At 39.2% G+C, this 20,894-nt stretch overlaps 1 long non-coding RNA gene across 1 annotated transcript in view; it reads left to right on the top strand.

The window, feature by feature from the left end:
- Positions 1-19,900: 19,900 nt before the first annotated feature.
- Positions 19,901-20,894, top strand: part of LOC119544861 — a 31,751-nt gene continuing 30,757 nt past the window's right edge. The window contains exon 1 of the long non-coding RNA XR_005218942.1: positions 19,901-20,043. This is a non-coding gene — a long non-coding RNA (uncharacterized LOC119544861). The remainder of the gene's footprint in view (positions 20,044-20,894) is intronic.

Consider the following 20,894-nt stretch of genomic DNA (forward strand, 5'->3'; position numbering starts at 1 on the left):
CATGTGAAAGTAGGTTTTATACATCATACTGCGTAAACACCTAATGTACATGGAAGTCCTAAGAACAAGGATATTCATTTATGTATCGACATTAAGTACTTTATCAACTTCAAGAAATTTAACATTGATAGAAAGCTTACAGTCTATATTCCAATTTTTTCATATGTCCTAATAATGTCCTTTGGGGCCTTTACGCTTCCTTTATTAGATCCAGTCCAGGATTATGTACTGCATTTAATTGTCCTTGTCTCTTGAGTTTCCCTCTCACTTTTTTTTCAAATTGTGGAAACACATATTCAACAAATTTTCCCATCTCAGCCACTTGCAAGCATATGATTCAGTGGGAATGATCACATTCACAATGCTGTCCTACCCTTACCACCATCCATTACGAGAACTTTCCCCTCAACCCAGACAACCCTGCACCCACTATGCATTAACTCCCCATGTCCTCTCCTCTCTGCCCCAGTAGCTTATAATTCACTTTCTGTCTCTATGCCCCCTTTCCATTTTTTTACATGGCCTTCTTTCTCCCTGCCCTTTCTATCCTCCACCCTGGGTAACGACACCACTAAACTCCACGTCATACAAGTTCAAAATCTTGGCATCATCTTTCCCTGAACTTTAATATTCTATTGGATGCCAAATTCTGTAATTCATGCTTCAAAAATGACTCCTTAATCAGTCTCTCTTTTCCGTTCTGCTGTCACTATCTTACTTAAAGCTTTACTGTGCTTTGCTTGGATATTAATCATCTCCCTACTCCACTCCTTGCTTTGGTTTCTCTCCAGCTCCCAAGTATGTGTTATGCACCACTGCCAGAGTGTCCTCATAAAGCATAGTGCACTTTACCCTGCATTGAGACTTCAGTGGTTCCACATTTTCTGCCAAACTGTGTTCAAATGTCTTGACGTGGCTCTTATGCCTCCCTTCTCTTTTCTCTGGCAACACACATCTTATCACCCGGTTCTAACCTAACTTGCTAGCTTTACCATCCACTTTTCTTACATATGATGACAGTCTTGTTAAACTGGACTGTACAAAATTTCCTGAACACACAGTTTTTTTAATGTATTTTTTTTTTTTTTGGTAATTCTCTTTGCCATCCTGTTTCTTTCATCTAGAATATCATTTTCCATTATTCACCTATTGAAATCTGACTCATTCTTCAAGTCCCAAATAACAAATCAACTAACTTCACCAATAATAATAGCAGACACAATTTGCCATGTACTCCTAACTGGTCAAGGCTATATTAAACAAGTTACATACATTATCTATAATCTTCACCCAAATCCCTAATAGGCATACATTTTTGTAACCATTTCACAGATGAATAAAGTGGCATTGGGGATTGTTAGTGATTTACCCTAAGCTGCACAGCTGATAAGTGGCACATTCTGGTAATATTCTTTCTTCCCTTCTTCATTAACAGCATGCTGATTATATTTATTTTTGGGGGGTAAAGGGGAGGCAGAGTTTAACAGTGCGACTAGATAAACAAAACAACAGGAAAAAAAAATAATAAACTACAAATCCCAGCATCCTTTATATCAAAGAGTACGTGACCTGGTGACGTAGTCCTAGTTGGAGTCTTAAATGGCAGTCTGCTGGGGCAACACTTTGCTTTCCTGTTATTGATGATGCACCTTTCACCTTGTCTCTTCCTTCCTCATTCTTTAAGAAGCAGGGCTGAGATGTCTGATGAAGCAGGAACTATCCTAGGACCATAAGGCTGAGAGAGACAAACACGAAGGATGGCTGAGCAAAAAACAGATACAAAGAGCCCTGGGAGCTGCTGCACTGCCCTTCACTGTCACCAGTCCAGAAGTTCTTGTTGGGTGAAAATACTGAAGCTCACTTTGGTTAACCTATGGGTTACTCATAGCTGAATACAATTCCTGGAATTGTATGATGGAAATAGGATTCATACCTAAGTCTGTGTCTCCCTAATGCTCCTTTTGACTACACTGACATTGCTTCCTTCATGAAACCATTCCTGATTTCCCCCATCAGATGTATTTTGTTATTTCTTCTGTACTACCATAAAATTCTGTGATACTTTAAAGACCCTCATGATTGCCTATTTTTCTTTGGAAATTTTGGGTAGATTATAAATTCCTTAAGAATGCAGTGTGCAGCTTCTGTCCTTCCCTATATATAAATAAAAAATTGAATTAATGTTTATTATGTAAAATTAAAATATCTATAATTCATTATATTGTTTTCTATTTTCAGAGTCTTCTGTGGATTTTTTCTGAATTTTCTTTAAATTTGACAAGGCCATAAATGTAACTCAAACATCAGTGACTTGAGCTCCGATTCAGTCTGCCAGAAACCATCTCCCCCAGCTTTTTCTGAGAGTTTCTCAGCTTACTGCCTCAGGGCTGCTTAGAAACAAGGCCCTCCGGTTCTTCTGCTCTCAGCTTCTCACCTTTCCCCTGAGTTGCTGCTGCTGACACGGCTGCTCTACAGGAGACTGTGGCCAGGCACCATTCCAGACCCAGCAGGGGGACACTCCTCTCACCTGTATCCCCCTACTCCATACAGAGGCTCAGACCTTTTCCTAATTATCCATTGTTCGACTGAGATCAGGACCTTAAAGAAAACATATCAAAAGAGTAGGGAGGGCGGGGCAAGATGGCAGACTGGTGAGCTGTATGTTTTAGTTACTCCTCCAGGAAAGTAGGTAAAAAGCCAGGAACTGCGTGGACTGGACACCACAGAGCAATCTGTCTTTGGGCATACTTCATACAACACTCATGAAAACGTGGAACTGCTGAGATCAGCGAAATCTGTAAGTTTTTGCGGCCAGGGGACCCGCGCCCCTCCCTGCCAGGCTCAGTCCCGGGGGAGGAGGGGCTGTCAGCTCCAGGAAGGAGAAGGGAGAATTGCAGTGGCTGCTCTCATCGGAAACTCATTCTACTGATTCAAACTCCAACCATAGATAGACTGAGGCCAGACACCAGAGACTCTGAGAGCAGCCAGCCCAGCAGAGAGGAGACGGGCATAGAAGGAAAACAACACGAGAAGCTCCAAAGTAAAAGCAGAGGATTTTTGGAGTTCTGGTGAACACAGAAAGGGGAAGGGCGGAGATCAGGCCTTGAGGCGCATATGAAAATCCCGAAGCAAGGCTGATCTCTCTGCCCAGGGCACCTTTCCTTAATGGCCCTGGTTGCTTTGTCTATTAGCATTTCAATAACCCATTAGATCTCTGAGGAGGGCCGTTTTTTTTTTTTTTTTTTTTTTTTTTTAAATAATTTTTGCTTTTTCTAAAACAATTACTCTAAGAAGCTCAATACAGAAAGCTTCAAAGAATTGAAATTTGGGCACGTCAAGTCAAGAGCAGAAATAAGAGAGCTCTGAGACAAAAGGCAATAATCCAGTGGCTGAGAAAATTCACTAAACAACACAACTTCCCAAGAAAAGGGGGGTGTCCACTCACAGCCACCATCCTGGTGGACAGGAAACACTCCTGCCCATCGCCAGCCCCATAGCCCAGAGCTGCCCCAGACAACCCAGTGTGATGGAAGTGCTTCAAATAACAGGCACACACCACAAAACTGGGCGTGGACATTAGCCTTCCCTGCAACCTCAGCTGAATGTCCCAGAGCTGGGAAGGGGGAGCAGTGTGAATTAACAGAGCCCCATTCAGCCATCATTTGAGCAGACTGGGAGCCTCCCAACACAGCCCAGCAGCCCAGAACTGCCCTGGGGGGACGGCACTCACCTGTGACATAGCACAGTCATCCCTCAACAGAGGACCCGGGGTGCACAGCCTGGAAGAGGGGCCCACTTGCAAGTCTCAGGAGCCATACGCCAATACCAAAGACTTGTGGGTCAGTGGCAGAGACAAACTGTGGCAGGACTGAACTGAAGGATTAGACTATTGCAGTAGCTTTAAAACTCTAGGATCATCAGGGAGATTTGATTGTTAGGGCCACCCCCCCTCCCCGACTGCCCAGAAACACGCCCCACATACAGGGCAGGCAACACCAACTACACACGCAAGCTTGGGACACCAGTTGGGCCCCACAAGACTCACTCCCCCACTCACCAAAAAGGCTAAGCAGGGGAGATCTGGCTTGTGGAGAACAGGTGGCTCGTGGACGCCACCTGCTGGTTAGTTAGAGAAAGTGTACTCCACGAAGCTGTAGATCTGATAAATTAGAGATAAGGACTTCAACTGGTCTACAAACCCTAAAAGAACCCTATCAAGGACAGCAAATGCCACGAGGCCAAAAACAACAGAAAATTATAAAGCATATGAAAAAACCAGACGATATGGATAACCCAAGCCCAAGCACCCAAATCAAAAGACCAGAAGAGACACACCTAGAGCAGCTACTCAAAGAACTAAAGATGAACAATGAGACCCTAGTACGGGATATGAAGGAAATCAAGAAGACCCTAGAAGAGCATAAAGAAGACATTGCAAGACTAAATAAAAAAATGGATGATCTTATGGAAATTAAAGAAACTGTTGACCAAATTAAAAAGATTCTGGACACTCATAGTACAAGACTAGAGGAAGTTGAACAACGAATCAGTGACCTGGAAGATGACAGAATGGAAAATGAAAGCATAAAAGAAAGAATGGGGAAAAAAATTGAAAAACTCGAAATGGACCTCAGGGATATGATAGATAATATGAAGCGTCCGAATATAAGGCTCATTGGTGTCCCAGAAGGGGAAGAAAAGGGTAAAGGTCTAGGAAGAGTATTCAAAGAAATTGTTGGGGAAAACTTCCCAAATCTTCTAAACAACATAAATACACAAATCATAAATGCTCAGTGAACTCCAAATAGAATAAATCCAAAAAAACCCACTCCGAGACATATACTGATCACACTGTCAAACATAGAAGAGAAGGAGCAAGTTCTGAAAGCAGCAAGAGAAAAGCAATTCACCACATACAAAGGAAACAGCATAAGACTAAGTAGTGACTACTCAGCAGCCACCATGGAGGCGAGAAGGCAATGGCACGATATATTTAAAATTCTGAGAGAGAGGAATTTCCAGCCAAGAATACTTTATCCAGCAAAGCTCTCCTTCAAATTTGAGGGAGAGCTTAAATTTTTCACAGACAAAGAAATGCTGAGAGAATTTGCTAACAAGAGACCTGCCCTACTGGAGATACTAAAGGGAGCCCTACAGACAGAGAAACAAAGACAGGACAGAGAGACTTGGAGAAAGGTTCAGTACTAAAGAGATTCGGTATGGGTACAATAAAGGATATTAATAGAGAGAGGGAAAAATATGGCAAACATAATCCAAAGGATAAGATGGCCGATTCAAGAAATGCCTTCACGGTTTTAACGTTGAATGTAAATGGATTAAACTCCCCAATTAAAAGATATAGATTCGCAGAATGGATCAAAAAAAATGAACCATCAATATGTTGCATACAAGAGACTCATCTTAGACACAGGGACACAAAGAAATTGAAAGTGAAAGGATGGAAAAAAATATTTCATGCAAGCTACAGCCAAAAGAAAGCAGGTGTAGCAATATTAATCTCAGATAAAATAGACTTCAAATGCAGGGATGTTTTGAGAGACAAAGAAGGCCACTACATACTAATAAAAGGGGCAATTCAGCAAGAAGAAATAACAATCGTAAATGTCTATGCACCCAATCAAGGTGCCACAAAATACATGAGAGAAACATTGGCAAAACTAAAGGAAGCAATTGATGTTTCCACAATAATTGTGGGAGACTTCAACACATCACTCTCTCCTATAGATAGATCAACCAGACAGAAGACCAATAAGGAAATTGAAAACCTAAACAATCTGATAAATGAATTAGATTTAACAGACATCTACAGGACATTACATCCCAAATCACCAGGATACACATACTTTTCTAGTGCTCACGGAACTTTCTCCAGAATAGATCATATGCTGGGACATAAAACAAGCCTCAATAAATTTAAAAAGATTGAAATCATTCAAAGCACATTCTCTGACCACAATGGAATACAATTAGAAGTCAATAACCATCAGAGACTTAGAAAATTCACAAATACCTGGAGGTTAAACAACACACTCCTAAACAATCAGTGGGTTAAAGAAGAAATAGCAAGAGAAATTGCTAAATATATAGAGACGAATGAAAATGAGAACACAACATACCAAAACCTATGGGATGCAGCAAAAGCAGTGCTAAGGGGGAAATTTATAGCACTAAACGCATATATTAAAAAGGAAGAAAGAGCCAAAATCAAAGAACTAATGGATCAACTGAAGAAGCTAGAAAATGAACAGCAAACCAATCCTAAACCAAGTAGAAGAAAAGAAATAACAAGGATTAAAGCAGAAATAAATGACATAGAGAACAAAAAAACAATAGAAAGGATAAATATCACCAAAAGTTGGTTCTTTGAGAAGATCAACAAGATTGACAAACCCCTAGCTAGAATGACAAAATCAAAAAGAGAGAAGACCCATATAAACAAAATAATGAATGAAAAAGGTGACATAACTGCAGATCCTGAAGAAATTAAAAAAATTATAAGAGGATATTATGAACAACTGTATGGCAACAAACTGGATAATGTAGAAGAAATGGACAATTTCCTGGAAACATATGAACAACCTAGACTGACCAGAGAAGAAATAGAAGACCTCAACCAACCCATCACAAGCAAAGAGATCCAATCAGTCATCAAAAATCTTCCCACAAATAAATGCCCAGGGCCAGATGGCTTCACAGGGGAATTCTACCAAACTTTCCAGAAAGAACTGACACCAATCTTACTCAAACTCTTTCAAAACATTGAAAAAAATGGAACACTACCTAACTCATTTTATGAAGCTAACATCAATCTAATACCAAAACCAGGCAAAGAAGCTACAAAAAAGGAAAACTACCGGCCAATCTCCCTAATGAATATAGATGCAAAAATCCTCAACAAAATACTTGCAAATCGAATCCAAAGACACATTAAAAAAATCATACACCATGACCAAGTGGGGTTCATTCCAGGCATGCAAGGATGGTTCAACATCAGAAAAACAATCAATGTATTACAACACATTAAAAACTCGAAAGGGAAAAATCAATTGATCATCTCAATAGATGCTGAAAAAGCATTTGACAAAATCCAACATCCCTTTTTGATAAAAACACTTCAAAAGGTAGGAATTGAAGGAAACTTCCTCAACATGATAAAGAGCATATATGAAAAACCCACAGCCAGCATAGTACTCAATGGTGAGAGACTGAAAGCCTTCCCTCTAAGATCAGGAACAAGACAAGGATGCCCGCTGTCACCACTGTTATTCAACATTGTGCTGGAAGTGCTAGCCAGGGCAATCCGGCAAGACAAAGAAATAAAAGGCATCCAAATTGGAAAAGAAGAAGTAAAACTGTCATTGTTTGCAGATGATATGATCTTATATCTAGAAAACCCTGAGAAATCAACGATACACCTACTAGAGCTAATAAACAAATTTAGCAAAGTAGCGGGATACAAGATTAATGCACATAAGTCAGTAATGTTTCTATATGCTAGAAATGAACAAACTGAAGAGACACTCAAGAAAAAGATACCATTTTCAATAGCAACTAAAAAAATCAAGTACCTAGGAATCAACTTAACCAAAGATGTAAAAGACCTATACAAAGAAAACTACATAACTCTACTAAAAGAAATAGAAGGGGACCTTAAAAGATGGAAAAATATTCCATGTTCATGGATAGGAAGGCTAAATGTCATTAAGATGTCAATTCTACCCAAACTCATCTACAGATTCAATGCAATCCCAATCAAAATTCCAACAACCTACTTTGCAGACTTGGAAAAGCTAGTTATCAAATTTATTTGGAAAGGGAAGATGCCTCGAATTGCTAAAGACACTCTAAAAAAGAAAAACGAAGTGGGAGGACTTACACTCCCTGACTTTGAAGCTTATTATAAAGCCACAGTTGCCAAGACAGCATGGTACTGGCACAAAGATAGACATATAGATCAATGGAATCGAATTGAGAATTCAGAGATAGACCCTCAGATCTATGGCCGACTGATCTTTGATAAGGCCCCCAAAGTCACCGAACTGAGCCATAATGGTCTTTTCAACAAATGGGGCTGGGAGAGTTGGATATCCATATCCAAAAGAATGAAAGAGGACCCCTACCTCACCCCCTACACAAAAATTAACTCAAAATGGACCAAAGATCTCAATATAAAAGAAAGTACCATAAAACTCCTAGAAGATAATGTAGGAAAACATCTTCAAGACCTTGTATTAGGAGGCCACTTCCTAGACTTTACACCCAAAGCACAAGCAACAAAAGAGAAAATAGATAAATGGGAACTCCTCAAGCTTAGAAGTTTCTGCACCTCAAAGGAATTTCTCAAAAAGGTAAAGAGGCAGCCAACTCAATGGGAAAAAATTTTTGGAAACCATGTATCTGACAAAAGACTGATATCTTGCATATACAAAGAAATCCTACAACTCAATGACAATAGTACAGACAGCCCAATTATAAAATGGGCAAAAGATATGAAAAGACAGTTCTCTGAAGAGGAAATACAAATGACCAAGAAACACATGAAAAAATGTTCAGCTTCACTAGCTATTAGAGAGATGCAAATTAAGACCACAATGAGATACCATCTAACACCGGTTAGAATGGCTGCCATTAAACAAACAGGAAACTACAAATGCTGGAGGGGATGTGGAGAAATTGGAACTCTTATTCATTGTTGGTGGGACTGTATAATGGTTCAGCCACTCTGGAAGTCAGTCTGGCAGTTCCTTAGAAAACTAGATATAGAGCTACCATTCGATCCAGCGATTGCACTCCTCGGTATATACCCGGAAGATCGGAAAGCAGTGACACGAACAGATATCTGCACGCCAATGTTCATAGCAGCATTATTCACAATTGCCAAGAGATGGAAACAACCCAAATGTCCTTCAACAGATGAGTGGATAAATAAAATGTGGTATATACACACGATGGAATACTACGCGGCAGTAAGAAGGAACGATCTGGTGAAACATATGACAACATGGATGAACCTTGAAGACATAATGCTGAGCGAAATAAGCCAGGCACAAAAAGAGAAATATTATATGCTACCACTAATGTGAACTTTGAAAAATGTAAAACAAATGGTTTATAACGTAGAATGTAGGGGAACTAGCAGTAGAGAGCAATTAAGGAAGGGGGAACAATAATCCAGGAAGAACAGATAAGCTATTTAACGTTCTGGGGATGCCCAGAAATGACTATGGTCTGTTAATTTCTGATGGTTGTAGTAGGAACAAGTTCACTGAAATGTTGCTATATTATGTAACTTTCTTGGGGTAAAGTAGGAACATGTTGGAAGTTAAGCAGTTATCTTAGGTTAGTTGTCTTTTTCTTACTCCCTTGCTATGGTCTCTTTGAAATGCTCTGTTATTGTATGTTTGTTTTCTTTTTAACTTTTTTTTTCATACAGGTGATTTGAAAAAAGAAGGGAAAGTTAAAAAAAAAAAAAAAAAAGAAAAAAGACAAACAAGGGGAAAAAAAAAAAAAAAAAAAAAAAGATGTAGTGCCCCTTTGAGGAGCCTGTGGAGAATGCAGGGGTATTCGCCTACCCCACCTCCATGGTTGCTAACATGACCACAGACATAGGGGACTGGTGGTTTGATGGGTTGAGCCCTCTACCATAAGTTTTACCCTTGGGAAGACGGTTGCTGCAAAGGAGAGGCTAGGCCTCCCTGTATTTATGCCTAAGAGTCTCCTCCTGAATGCCTCTTTGTTGCTCAGATGTGGCCCTCTCTCTCTGGCTAAGCCAACTTGAAAGGTGAAATCACTGCCCTCCCCCCTACGTGGGATCAGACACCCAGGGAAGTGAATCTCCCTGGCAACGTGGAATATGACTCCCAGGGAGGAATGTAGACCTGGCACCGTGGGACGGAGAACATCTTCTTGACCAAAAGGGGGATGTGAAAGGAAATGAAATAAGCTTCAGTGGCAGAGAGATTCCAAAAGGAGCCGAGAGGTCACTCTGGTGGGCACTCTTATGCACACTTTAGACAACCCTTTTTAGGTTCTAAAGAATTGGGGTAGCTGGTGGTGGATACCTGAAACTATCAAACTACAACCCAGAACCCATGAATCTCGAAGACAGTTGTATAAAAATGTAGCTTATGAGGGGTGACAATGGGATTGGGAAAGCCATAAGGACCAAACACCACTTTGTCTAGTTTATGGATGGATGTGTAGAAAAGTAGGGGAAGGAAACAAACAGACAAAGGTACCCAGTGTTCTTTTTTACTTCAATTGCTCTTTTTCACTCTAATTATTATTCTTGTTATTTTTGTGTGTGTGCTGATGAGGGTGTCAGGGATTGATTTAGGTGATGAATGTACAACTATGTAATGGTACTGTAAACAATCGAAAGTACAATTTGTTTTGTATGACTGCGTGGTATGTGAATATATCTCAATAAAATGATGATTTAAAAAAAAAAAAAAAAAAAAAAGAGTAGGGAGCAAGGCAATGGAAGGAAAACAAGCAGAACATTTACAACTGTTTGGCCAAGACCCACTGGGTTCCTGCTTTCTCTATCCTGGCCTCCACAGGACCTGGGATCTCACCCTCACCCCCAGGATTTCTGTGGCTCTCTAAGCCCACACAGACTGCAGGCTCTGGAGAAAGACTGGACATTGATTTTCCCCACCCTAATATAGGACCTCCTTCCCCTAAGACTCACTTCCCACCCCAAGTTCTCTTCTTGGAATGACTGACAGTGGCAATAAGAATTTATTTTAGGAGAAGGCCAAAGCTCAATTATAGCGAGTTTATGATCTTGACAAGTCAATCAATCACAACATAACTCAAATTTGGTTCAACTTGAGTTATTCTGATAATCTACAGAAACCGTATTATACTAAGACAAACCTCATTATGGTCTGAGTATAGTGGATGAATTATATTTTGGATATTGTACATCATAGTTTGCTTCTAAAAGCTGAAGAATTTTCCTTAAAAAAACTATAGCATTGCTATTATCAGTTCTGTCAATTTTTGGTGACACTGAAATATTGTTACTGATTTTCAAATAACAATTGAAATTTTAAAATATGGCAATGATGACTAGATTTCAAGTGATGTAAGGAGCTAGAAAGTGAGTGTAGATAAATTTTGAAGAAATTTTGTGGGGAACAAAAGGAATGGTTATCAGAACTGGGGTTGGAACTTGAGGGAATATCGGGGACCATGTTTATGCTAAATGAAGAAACATGAAGAAGGATGTAGTAGAGGAGAGAAAGGAAGAGACACAGAATTAAGGGGAGAAAGAAGAGGGGAAAGAATGGGAGAAGAAAAAAAGAGAAAGACCTATCTAGTAGAGAATGTTAATGTGTAGAAATGATTTTGATAAGATTTAATTAAAATCATGTGGACAATGCCTAGTGTTCCCTTTTGCTGTGTACAAACCTTCCTTTGTGCTCAAGGATAGGGAAGAGAAAGCTTAAGAGATATGCCTTTGAAGAGAGGTGAGTTGGGAATTAAGGTAGAATAATGAGGTTGGATGTCTCAGTATGTTTCAAAGGAACTTCTCTCTCTCCCTCTCTTTCCCACTCTCTCCCTGTCTTTTCCTTTTTTTTTTGTTCCATGTTAGCAGAAAACCTTCAGATTACAAAGGCAGCTTGTTCCTTCCCCTTGAGTAACTGTCACTGCCTCCTGCCGGTCTTTCAGTTAAAAGGAGAGTCTCGATTAATAGATTCTCATTGCTCTTCTTCCCACCTCTCTCAAGCTCTGCTTTCAAAGAATTAATGTTTAATTGGAATCTATGTTATTTAAATGGCTCAAATCTAATAAGGTGAAAATTAATCGGCTTAAATGTGAATACCGCTCCTCCCCATCTCCCCCTCAAACAATAACCAAAAAAAACTGTGAAGTGCATAAGTACAATAAAAGATATATTCATAGTAATTAAGAGAAAAAGAATTCTTTGTAATACTTTTGTAATAATTCCTTGTGATATTTCTTTGTAATACTTTTTTACAGATTTCTTTGTAATACTTTTCTGTGTTTTTCTTTAAAAATAAGCAGCTAATATCTTTGTTAAAAAGTTTATGCATTTAAAATTTTTTGAAAGCTCATGGTAGATAAAGCATACCTCCACCCCCCCCAAAAAATTTCTGCCTTCAAATGTTTACATAATGCTGAGGATAGTGGGCTCTGCTCCTTGTCAGGTTCCACTTTATCAAGTCTATGGATATTCTCTCATTCAGTGTCCAGCCAGGAAAATAGGAACAACTCTCAATTTTTCAAATAGAGGGAAATGAAAGCAGGGAATTGAGCACACAGATGATGTTTTCCCCTCTATTTTCAAATAGAGGGAAATGAAAACAGGCAATTGAGCACACAGATGATGGAAAACAGAGAAGCCAAACAAGGCACGGTGAGGCAATCAGAGATTATAAAGCAAGATGCTCCAGTCACCCTAGGTGTGGAAGGACAATAGATAAGTGTATGTGGTTACCACTCAGGTGGTCTCAGGTGGGGACTAACACTTGACGGGGATGGCCCAGTGATTTCTGGGACCAAGGTGGAAGGTGGTGCTCCAGCCCGACTCAACCCCAAGACCAAAGAACATGCCAGGTAAAAAGTTCCCATGAATTTTAATTAGGGACTGACTTACAGGAGAATTTTTCTCAATGTTGACCTGCTAGGAAATGGAAGCCAAGGATCCCTGCAAACAAGAGAAGAGGAGTGCCTCATATAGCTCAGCAGAGCCTCGCGAGATTTGGTTGCAAGGAAACCTCAGCTGAGTCTCTTGAAAGTTGATTGCCAACAGCGATTAGGTTCAATGACCTTCAGTGTCCATGCTGTGGTCACGCAGGCTGCTGCGTGCTCAAGGCTCCAACCTTTTTCCTTGGGGGGGGGGGGGTGCGTGCCGACCCCTGGGCTGCCATGGGTGGTGCCCAGCAGGAGCCAGAGCCATGGAGGAGACATGGGCACTGTCAGAGAGTCCTCAGTGCGCGACGGGAGAGGGAAGGAAATACCCTGATGTCTCCCTGTGAGGAAAAATCTATTAGGATAACAAAATTCTGCTTGTATCGTTTAAAGACTCTCTGTTTTCACTCTGTGGGCAAAAATCACAAACTAAACTGAATTAAGCTCAGTAGAGACATTATTATTCTTAATAATAATACAGTATTATTCTTAATACTGTGAGACCAGAGTCAGTAGGAGTGGCTCATCAGAGATGAAATAATATTTACCAGTGGGGTAAAACAGGATATCTTCTTATCCTTCTTTTCACACAATACCTTAATGACAATGCAAATTCTGAAAGACTTCTATTTGTGCTTCCCGTCTACCACTCTGAAACACAGAGAATAGAAAGTTAATAATAGCTGGCATTTATTCATACTTTCTATATGCAAGTCTATGTTTCAAGAAATTTACATTTATTAATGCTTTTCATTCTCAAAACCATCTCAAGCCATAAGTAGTACTATTAGGCCCATTTTATGGAAGACAAAGTTCAAGCACAGAGAGGTTAGCTAATAGGTACACAGCTATATACAGATGAAACAGTTAGATTTGGGGGTACTTGAAGTTGCCTTAGTATCCAACTCTGCTATATGATTATTGCCACAAAGAAGGTTTTCAGATAAACTCTTCTAAAATGAATCCTTGTTTTCTTATAGACATTCTGCACATGGCAGCACCCTAAACCAAGCCACTTTCTCTTACCACTCCAATGGCCTAGGGACTCCTCGCCTCACTACTATTCTTGCCCGCTAAACTCTATATACCACAGAGCAGCCTGAATGACATTTTACAAACATTCTGTTAGCTCAAAGCCCATCAATTTAGAATAAAATAAAATCTTCTTTTCATGGTGTTTTGTTTCCTAGGCTGCAAATGTCATGCAATGGTTTCTCTTAAAGAATAGAAATTTGTTTGTTCATGGTTTTGAGGCTAAGACAACATCCAAATCAACGCATCATCGAGGTGATGCTTTCTCCCTGAAAACTGTGGTGTTCTGGGGCTGGCTGCTGGCTATCCTTGGCTCTAAGCTTGTCACATGGCAAGGCTCATGGTGGCATCTCCTGGTCTCTCCTTCTCTTCTGGTTCCATTGACTTCAGCTTCTGGCTGCTCCCTCTGTGGCTTTTCCTCTGTCTGAATTTCATTCTGCTTTTGAAGGACTCAAGTAATAGGATTAAGACCCATCCTGATTGACGCAGGCTACACCTTAACTGAGGTTACTTATGAGTTCACACCCATAGGAATGGATTAGATTTAAGAACATGTTTTTTTTCTGGGGTGAGTACAGCTTCAAACCACCACACATGGCTTACTAGACTCTTTGTGATCTGGCTTCTGACTGTTTTTTCCAAGCTCATTTCCTCTCCCTTTCTCACTGCTCCCCAGTGCTGTTGGCTTTCTTATCATTCCTTATGTGGCCAAGTCCATTCCTGCCTTAGAGGCTTTGCACTCTGCTTGGAGGCCTCTTCCCCACATCTTCCCTTGGCTTGCTCTTTCACACCATTCAGGGCTTTGCTCAACTAGTGACTCTTCTATAAAGCCTTCCCTATAAAAGACAACTGAAAACTATCTCTTTATTCCATTTCATTTTATTTATAACATCTATCACTGTTTGAAATTATTTCATGCAGTATTTACTCGTTTAATGCATGCATTCCCTATCAGAATGTAAGCATTTTAAAGTATAGGAAATCTGCAGTGTAGTTAATTTCTGTATGCCCAATACCTAGAACAAATGCTTGGTAAGTGTTCAATAAATATTTATTGAATGAATTTGATAAATAAATGAAGGTATTTTACTGGCTAACTTAACTATTTAGCATACTGGCTGACTACAAGAGTTTATAACTATTTTTTAATCAGCCACCCAGAATAGCTGCACTCAAATTACTTAGGAATGGAGTACAAGCTTACACTCTGTGATGGTCAACACAAAGATTAGTTGAGAGAGAGTGTATTTAAGGAGGTTGCCTGAAGGATTAATAATTAAAGCACCTCAATAAGTATTCTCAAACCTTTCCATAAATTAAGCCTGGACATATAATTTGTTTTTTTTTAAACAGCATTTTTGAGATATAATTTATATATTACAAAATTCACCTGTTTAAAATTTACAATTTAGTGATTTCTAGTAAATTTACATAATTGCACAACCATCACCATAATCTAGTGTTAGAACATTTCCATCACCCCAATAAGGTCCTTCATGTTTATCTACAGTTAATCCCTATTTCTACTCCCATTCCCAGGAAACCCCTAATCCACTTTTCTGTATATTTCATATAAAAGGAATCATGCAATAATTGGTCTTTTTTCACTTAATATGATGTTTTCAAAGTTCATCTTTCAGCATTTCATTCCTTTTTATTATGGAATAGTATTCCATTGTATGGATTATACCATATTTTGTTTCTCTCTTCCTCCGTTGGTGGACATTTGAGTAGTTTCTGCATTTTTATTATGAATAATGCTGCTCTGAACATTCATGTGCAAGTCTTTGTTTGGACATATATTTCCATTTTCTTGAATAGATACCTGTGAGTGAAATTTTGGGGTCATATAGTAATGCTATGTTTAACTTAGAATTGCTTGTCTTGAACTATCCATCATAGAGATATTTTCAGCTAACAATGGCTACAATATATGAAATAAACTTGTAAAACCTGAAATGCATTTCCTATAATGAAAACATTGAGAATGCTTTCATTACTAGAGGTAACCATAAGAAACATTTCTCACAGGATCAAGAATATTCTTTTCCTGAAAAATACATGATATCTTATGGACTATGTAACTAATTATGCCTCCTGCTGTTCACTGAATTCTCAAAATCTCCAAGCCAATTTCTTAACCCACATTTAGCAAGTGGATAGCACTTTAATGCCACTCATTTTCTTTACATATCTAGCTCTGCATCAGGTTTTCTTACTTTTCTTTGGTAACAAATTAGGTATTAATAAAATAAACCAGGTGGGGTGGTTTGAAGCTGTATATGCCTCAGAAAAACATGTTCTTAAATTTAACCCATTCCTGTGGGTGTGAACACATTATAAATAGGATGTTTGGATGAGGTTACTTCAGTTGAAAGTGTAGCTCTCCTCAGTTGGAATAGGTCTTAATCCTATTACAGGAATCTTTTTAATGCAATGAAATTCAGACAGATAGAGAAAAAGCCACAGAGAGAGCAGTCAGAAGCTGATATCAATGGAACCAGAAGAGAAGGGAGAGACCAGCAGATACCACCATGAGCCTTGCCATGTGACAAGCTGAGGACCAAGGATCACCAGCAGCCAGCCCCAGAACACCACAGTCTTCAGGGAGAAAGCACTGCCTTGATCATGCCTTGATTTGTCATTCTCTTAGCCTCAAAACCATGAGCAAATAAATTCCCAATGCATGATATTTGCTTGAGCAGCCTACAAAACTAAAACACCAAGTAAAATACTTATTCTGTGGATGTCACAAAACAAAATTTAGGAGAAATTGGTAAACGGGGAAAGTGGTTTCATTCTCCCTCTTTCTCTTCAGTCATTAAGAACTATCTGGTGTGGCCCTCTCTCTAGCTAAGCCAGCTTGGTGGGTGAAGTCACTGCCCTCCCCCCTAAGTGGGATCAGACACCCAGGGGAGTGAATCTCCCTGGCAACGTGGAATATGACTCCGGGGGAGGAATGTAGACCCGGCATCGTGGGATGGAGAACATCTTCCTGACCAAAAGGGGGAAATGAAAGGAAATGAAATGAGCTTCAGTGGCAGAGAGATTCCAAAGGGAGCCGAGAGGTCACTCTGGTGGGCACTCTTACGCACAATTTAGACAACCCTTTTTAGGTTCTAATGAATTGGGGTAGCTGGTGGTGGATCCCTGAAACTATCAAACTACAACCCAGAACCCATGAATCTTGAAGACAATTGTATAAAAATGTGGCTTATGAGGGGGGACAGTGGGATTGGGGGGGCCATGGGGATCACGCTCCCCTTTGTCTAGTTTATGGATGGATGAGTAGAAAAATGGGGGAAGGAAACAAACAAGCAAAAAAAGTAAACAAACAAGGGCACCCAGTGTTCTTTTTTACTTTAATTGCTCTTTTTCACTTTAATTATTATTCTTGTTATTTTTGCATGTGTGGTAATGAAGGTGTCAGGGATTGATTTTGGTGATGAATGCACAACTATGTAATGGTACTGTGAACAGTCGAATGTACGATTTGTGTTGTATGACTGCATGGTATGTGAATATATCTCAATAAAATGAATATTAAAAAAAAAAGACGTATCTGAAATGGGCAGAGGTTTCTAGTGTGGAGGAGAGTTACTGATATTTGGAGTTTTTCTAGAAGAGGATGAATGTCCTGTATGAGAATTTCAACATTAGGTGGGTGAGATGGACAGGGTAAAGGCTTTAAAAATAAACGGCTTTTAATTTGAAAGGTGAAATCACTGCCCTCCCCTCTACGTGGGATCAGACACCCAGGGGAGTGAATCTCCCTGGCAACGTGGAATATGACTCCCGGGGAGGAATGTAGACCCGGCATCGTGGGACGGAGAACATCTTCTTGACCAAAAGGGGGATGTGAAAGGAAATGAAATAAGCTTCAGTGGCAGAGAGATTCCAAAAGGAGCCGAGAGGTCACTCTGGTGGGCACTCTTATGCACAATTTAGACAACCCTTTTTAGGTTCTAAAGAATTGGGGTAGCTGGTGGTGGATACCTGAAACTATCAAACTACAGCCCAGAACCCATGAATCTCGAAGACAGTTGTATAAAAATGTAGCTTATGAGGGGTGACAATGGGATTGGGAAAGCCATAAGGACCACACTCCACTTTGTCTAGTTTATGGATGGATGAGTAGAAAAATAGGGGAAGGAAACAAACAGACAAAGGTACCCAGTGTTCTTTTTTACTTCAATTGCTCTTTTTCACTCTAATTATTATTCTTGTTATTTTTGTGTGTGTGCTAATGAAGGTGTCAGGGATTGATTTAGGTGATGAATGTACAACTATGTAATCGTACTGTAAACAATCGAAAGTACGATTTGTTTTGTATGACTGCGTGGTATGTGAATATATCTCAATAAAATGATGATTAAAAAAAATAAAAAATAAACGGCTTTTAAGTTCATTTTGAATACTTATGTTTGGATGCTAATAATACTTTCCCATTTGACTCTTGCCTTTTCTTGGCAAACAAGCAAACACAAACTAAATATACATATATGTATTTATACAAACTAAATACACATATACATATACATATGCATGTATGTATATGAAGCTTCCAGAGGTAACTTTGTTAGTAAATTTCCACATTACTTAACTATATTGTATATTTGGGTTTTTAGCAAACGGCATATATGGCCCAGTATGTTTGTAGGGCTATTGATTTCCTGGTGTGGCTGGGTAGCCATTTACTTACCTACTTGTGTCCCCTTGGGGACAGTGTCTTTACTTCCCTTGTACTCAGAGGCCTTGGGTAAGCTCTGTAACAGAGTCAGAAAAGTCATTCCTGATATTATCCTACACCTCTTGCTTATAAAAAGTGCATTGATCCTTAGGCAGCAGAGAGCTCCAGAAAGTCTGGAGGCTTGTACTTTAGACTCAACTCACCCCTGGAGATCCCCTGAGGACTTGTGAGTCGACTGAAGCTCCTGGCAAAGGAACAGCCATTTTGTAATGTCTGTCAATAGTGCTATTTGTTTTGGCCTCTCCTGGGCAAATCTGGCCGGCAGCCAGGATGACAAAGGGCACTCCTCAGACTAGAGTCGGGGAAAGGCAGCTGGGGTGAATCTCTGAGTAGTAAAGAGGGGTGTGGGGCAAAGGAAACTGCCAAGGGCACATATGAGTTAAACTTCACAGACTGCGTGCTTGAACGATCAAGCAGCAAAACCTAAAAGAAGGCTGGGACAGGTCTTAACATGCTGGAAGAAATGCTCGGTTCCCAGGGTGCGCTGTATTTCATCCCTGTGGCAATGAGACATGCCAGCTTTTCAACCTAAGTGCTGCTCTTAACTAGCAAAAATATATTAGGTGTTTCATAGATGAGATTAATAAATAAGGTGTAGTGTGAAAAGCCTGTGACTGTCTTTGACCCATCTAGTTCTATTCATATGCCTGAAAAATAGGAACAAACAATTAAATTGTATATGAATATAAGGAGCATTTATCTAGTGTTAAATAGAGGACACAATAAAATACCTTAAGAATAATTTTCATAGTCTCATAGGCTAGTTCTAATGGATCAGATTTACTAGAATTACTCAAGAAAAAGTTTTTGCTTTTGCTTTTGAGTTTTAATAGCTTTGGGAAGTTGGTGAAGGTGAGCTATACATGAAGTCTGCACTAAAAATAATGTTATTCTATGCTTTCATTTTTTAATCTAAATAATTTGTCATTAATCTCTCCCAGACTTCACTGCGTATGGATTATATTGATTCCTTCTGTAAAAGAAGTTTGAAACCGCTTTCATTGATTGCTTTGGACTTAACTTTCTGAAGCCAAATTAATTACTGAAGACATTTTAGCCTGCCTTTTTTCAATTCAAATATTTCCTGCTTTGTCTTCATGCACGACATCCTTAATCATGTATGCTATTAAAATGTTAACTCTTCCTTCAAATATTTCATCAGTGTACACATCTCTCCTGGTCTCTCCCTTCTCTTCCGGGTTCTGTTTCAGCTTCTTGATTCCTGTGGCTCCCACTCTCTCTCTTAATTTCATTCTGTTTATAAAGGATCCAGTAATAGGGTTAAGACCCATCCTGAATGAGGTGGTCACACCTTAACTGAAGTAGCCTCATCCAAAGGTCCTATTTACACTGGGTTCAAACCAACAGGAATGGATTAAATTTAAGAACATGTTTTTCTGGGGCACATGCAGCTTCAAACCACCACAATAAGTTTGTCTAACTTTTTCCAGAAAGCTAAAGCTGCAGAGGTCAAATTTTGTAGTTAACACAAAAAACTTTCTTCCACAAATAATCACAAGGACACACCATTGGAAGGGTCTTCAGGCAAAGGCACAGTTCAATCAGCTTGAATCCAGGTGAGTTCACTACCCAGGGACAGTTATTCTAGTGTTCAGACCCCTGAGGTAGAATAGCCAGAGCTTCTTGCCATGGTAGCTTGTCTCCTTGTTAAACCACCTGCTTTTTTTTTAATGAGACCGTTTCTGATGTCTAATTTCTTTTATTAAGAATTATGCTGATTTTTGCTATGGTTTTCCTCTTGAAAGACATGCCATGACAGTAATTACCAAATGAAAACTGAAAGAGAGCTAAGGTTTTTGCTATTTTAAATGTCTTCATGGCTTTTGAGTGTTGATATAGAGATGTCACATTCAATTTATTTGATAAAAACTAAGGGAAGAATAATTGTGAAGACCCTTCTTACAAATGATTTAACTTCCTATGTCAACACTGAACTCATTTTTAATATAGTGTTGATATGTGAAAACAGCTCTTTTCTGAGTAAGCACGTTCTATTCTTTAAAATTAGCTTCATAAATCTCTATGTTATTTCCAACAGATGAAACCAAATTCACATTTGGAGTCAAATGTACTCAAAAGAATACTGTTTTTAAAATGCAAGTACTTTCTGGACTAAAAGCTTTCTTTAGAATTGTGATATTAAAAGCAGTGACCAAATATATAAGGTGATAGCTAGATTATGACAAATGTAAACCTCAGGCACAAATCACTGATTTATGAATATGTACATTTAGAGAAAACTAGTATTAAATTATTGTATCTTACTTCTGTTTAATGTTCATTCTGCTTATGCAAGCAGATGTTTCTTTCATGATTAGGGATTTTTACATGTGAATACAAATTTCTTATATTATAGTAATGCTCATTGTGAAATATCTTGATTATCAGTTAATGAAAACAAAGCTAA

This window comes from Choloepus didactylus, chromosome 9 (assembly GCF_015220235.1).
Source record: "Choloepus didactylus isolate mChoDid1 chromosome 9, mChoDid1.pri, whole genome shotgun sequence".
NCBI lineage: Eukaryota > Metazoa > Chordata > Mammalia > Pilosa > Megalonychidae > Choloepus > Choloepus didactylus.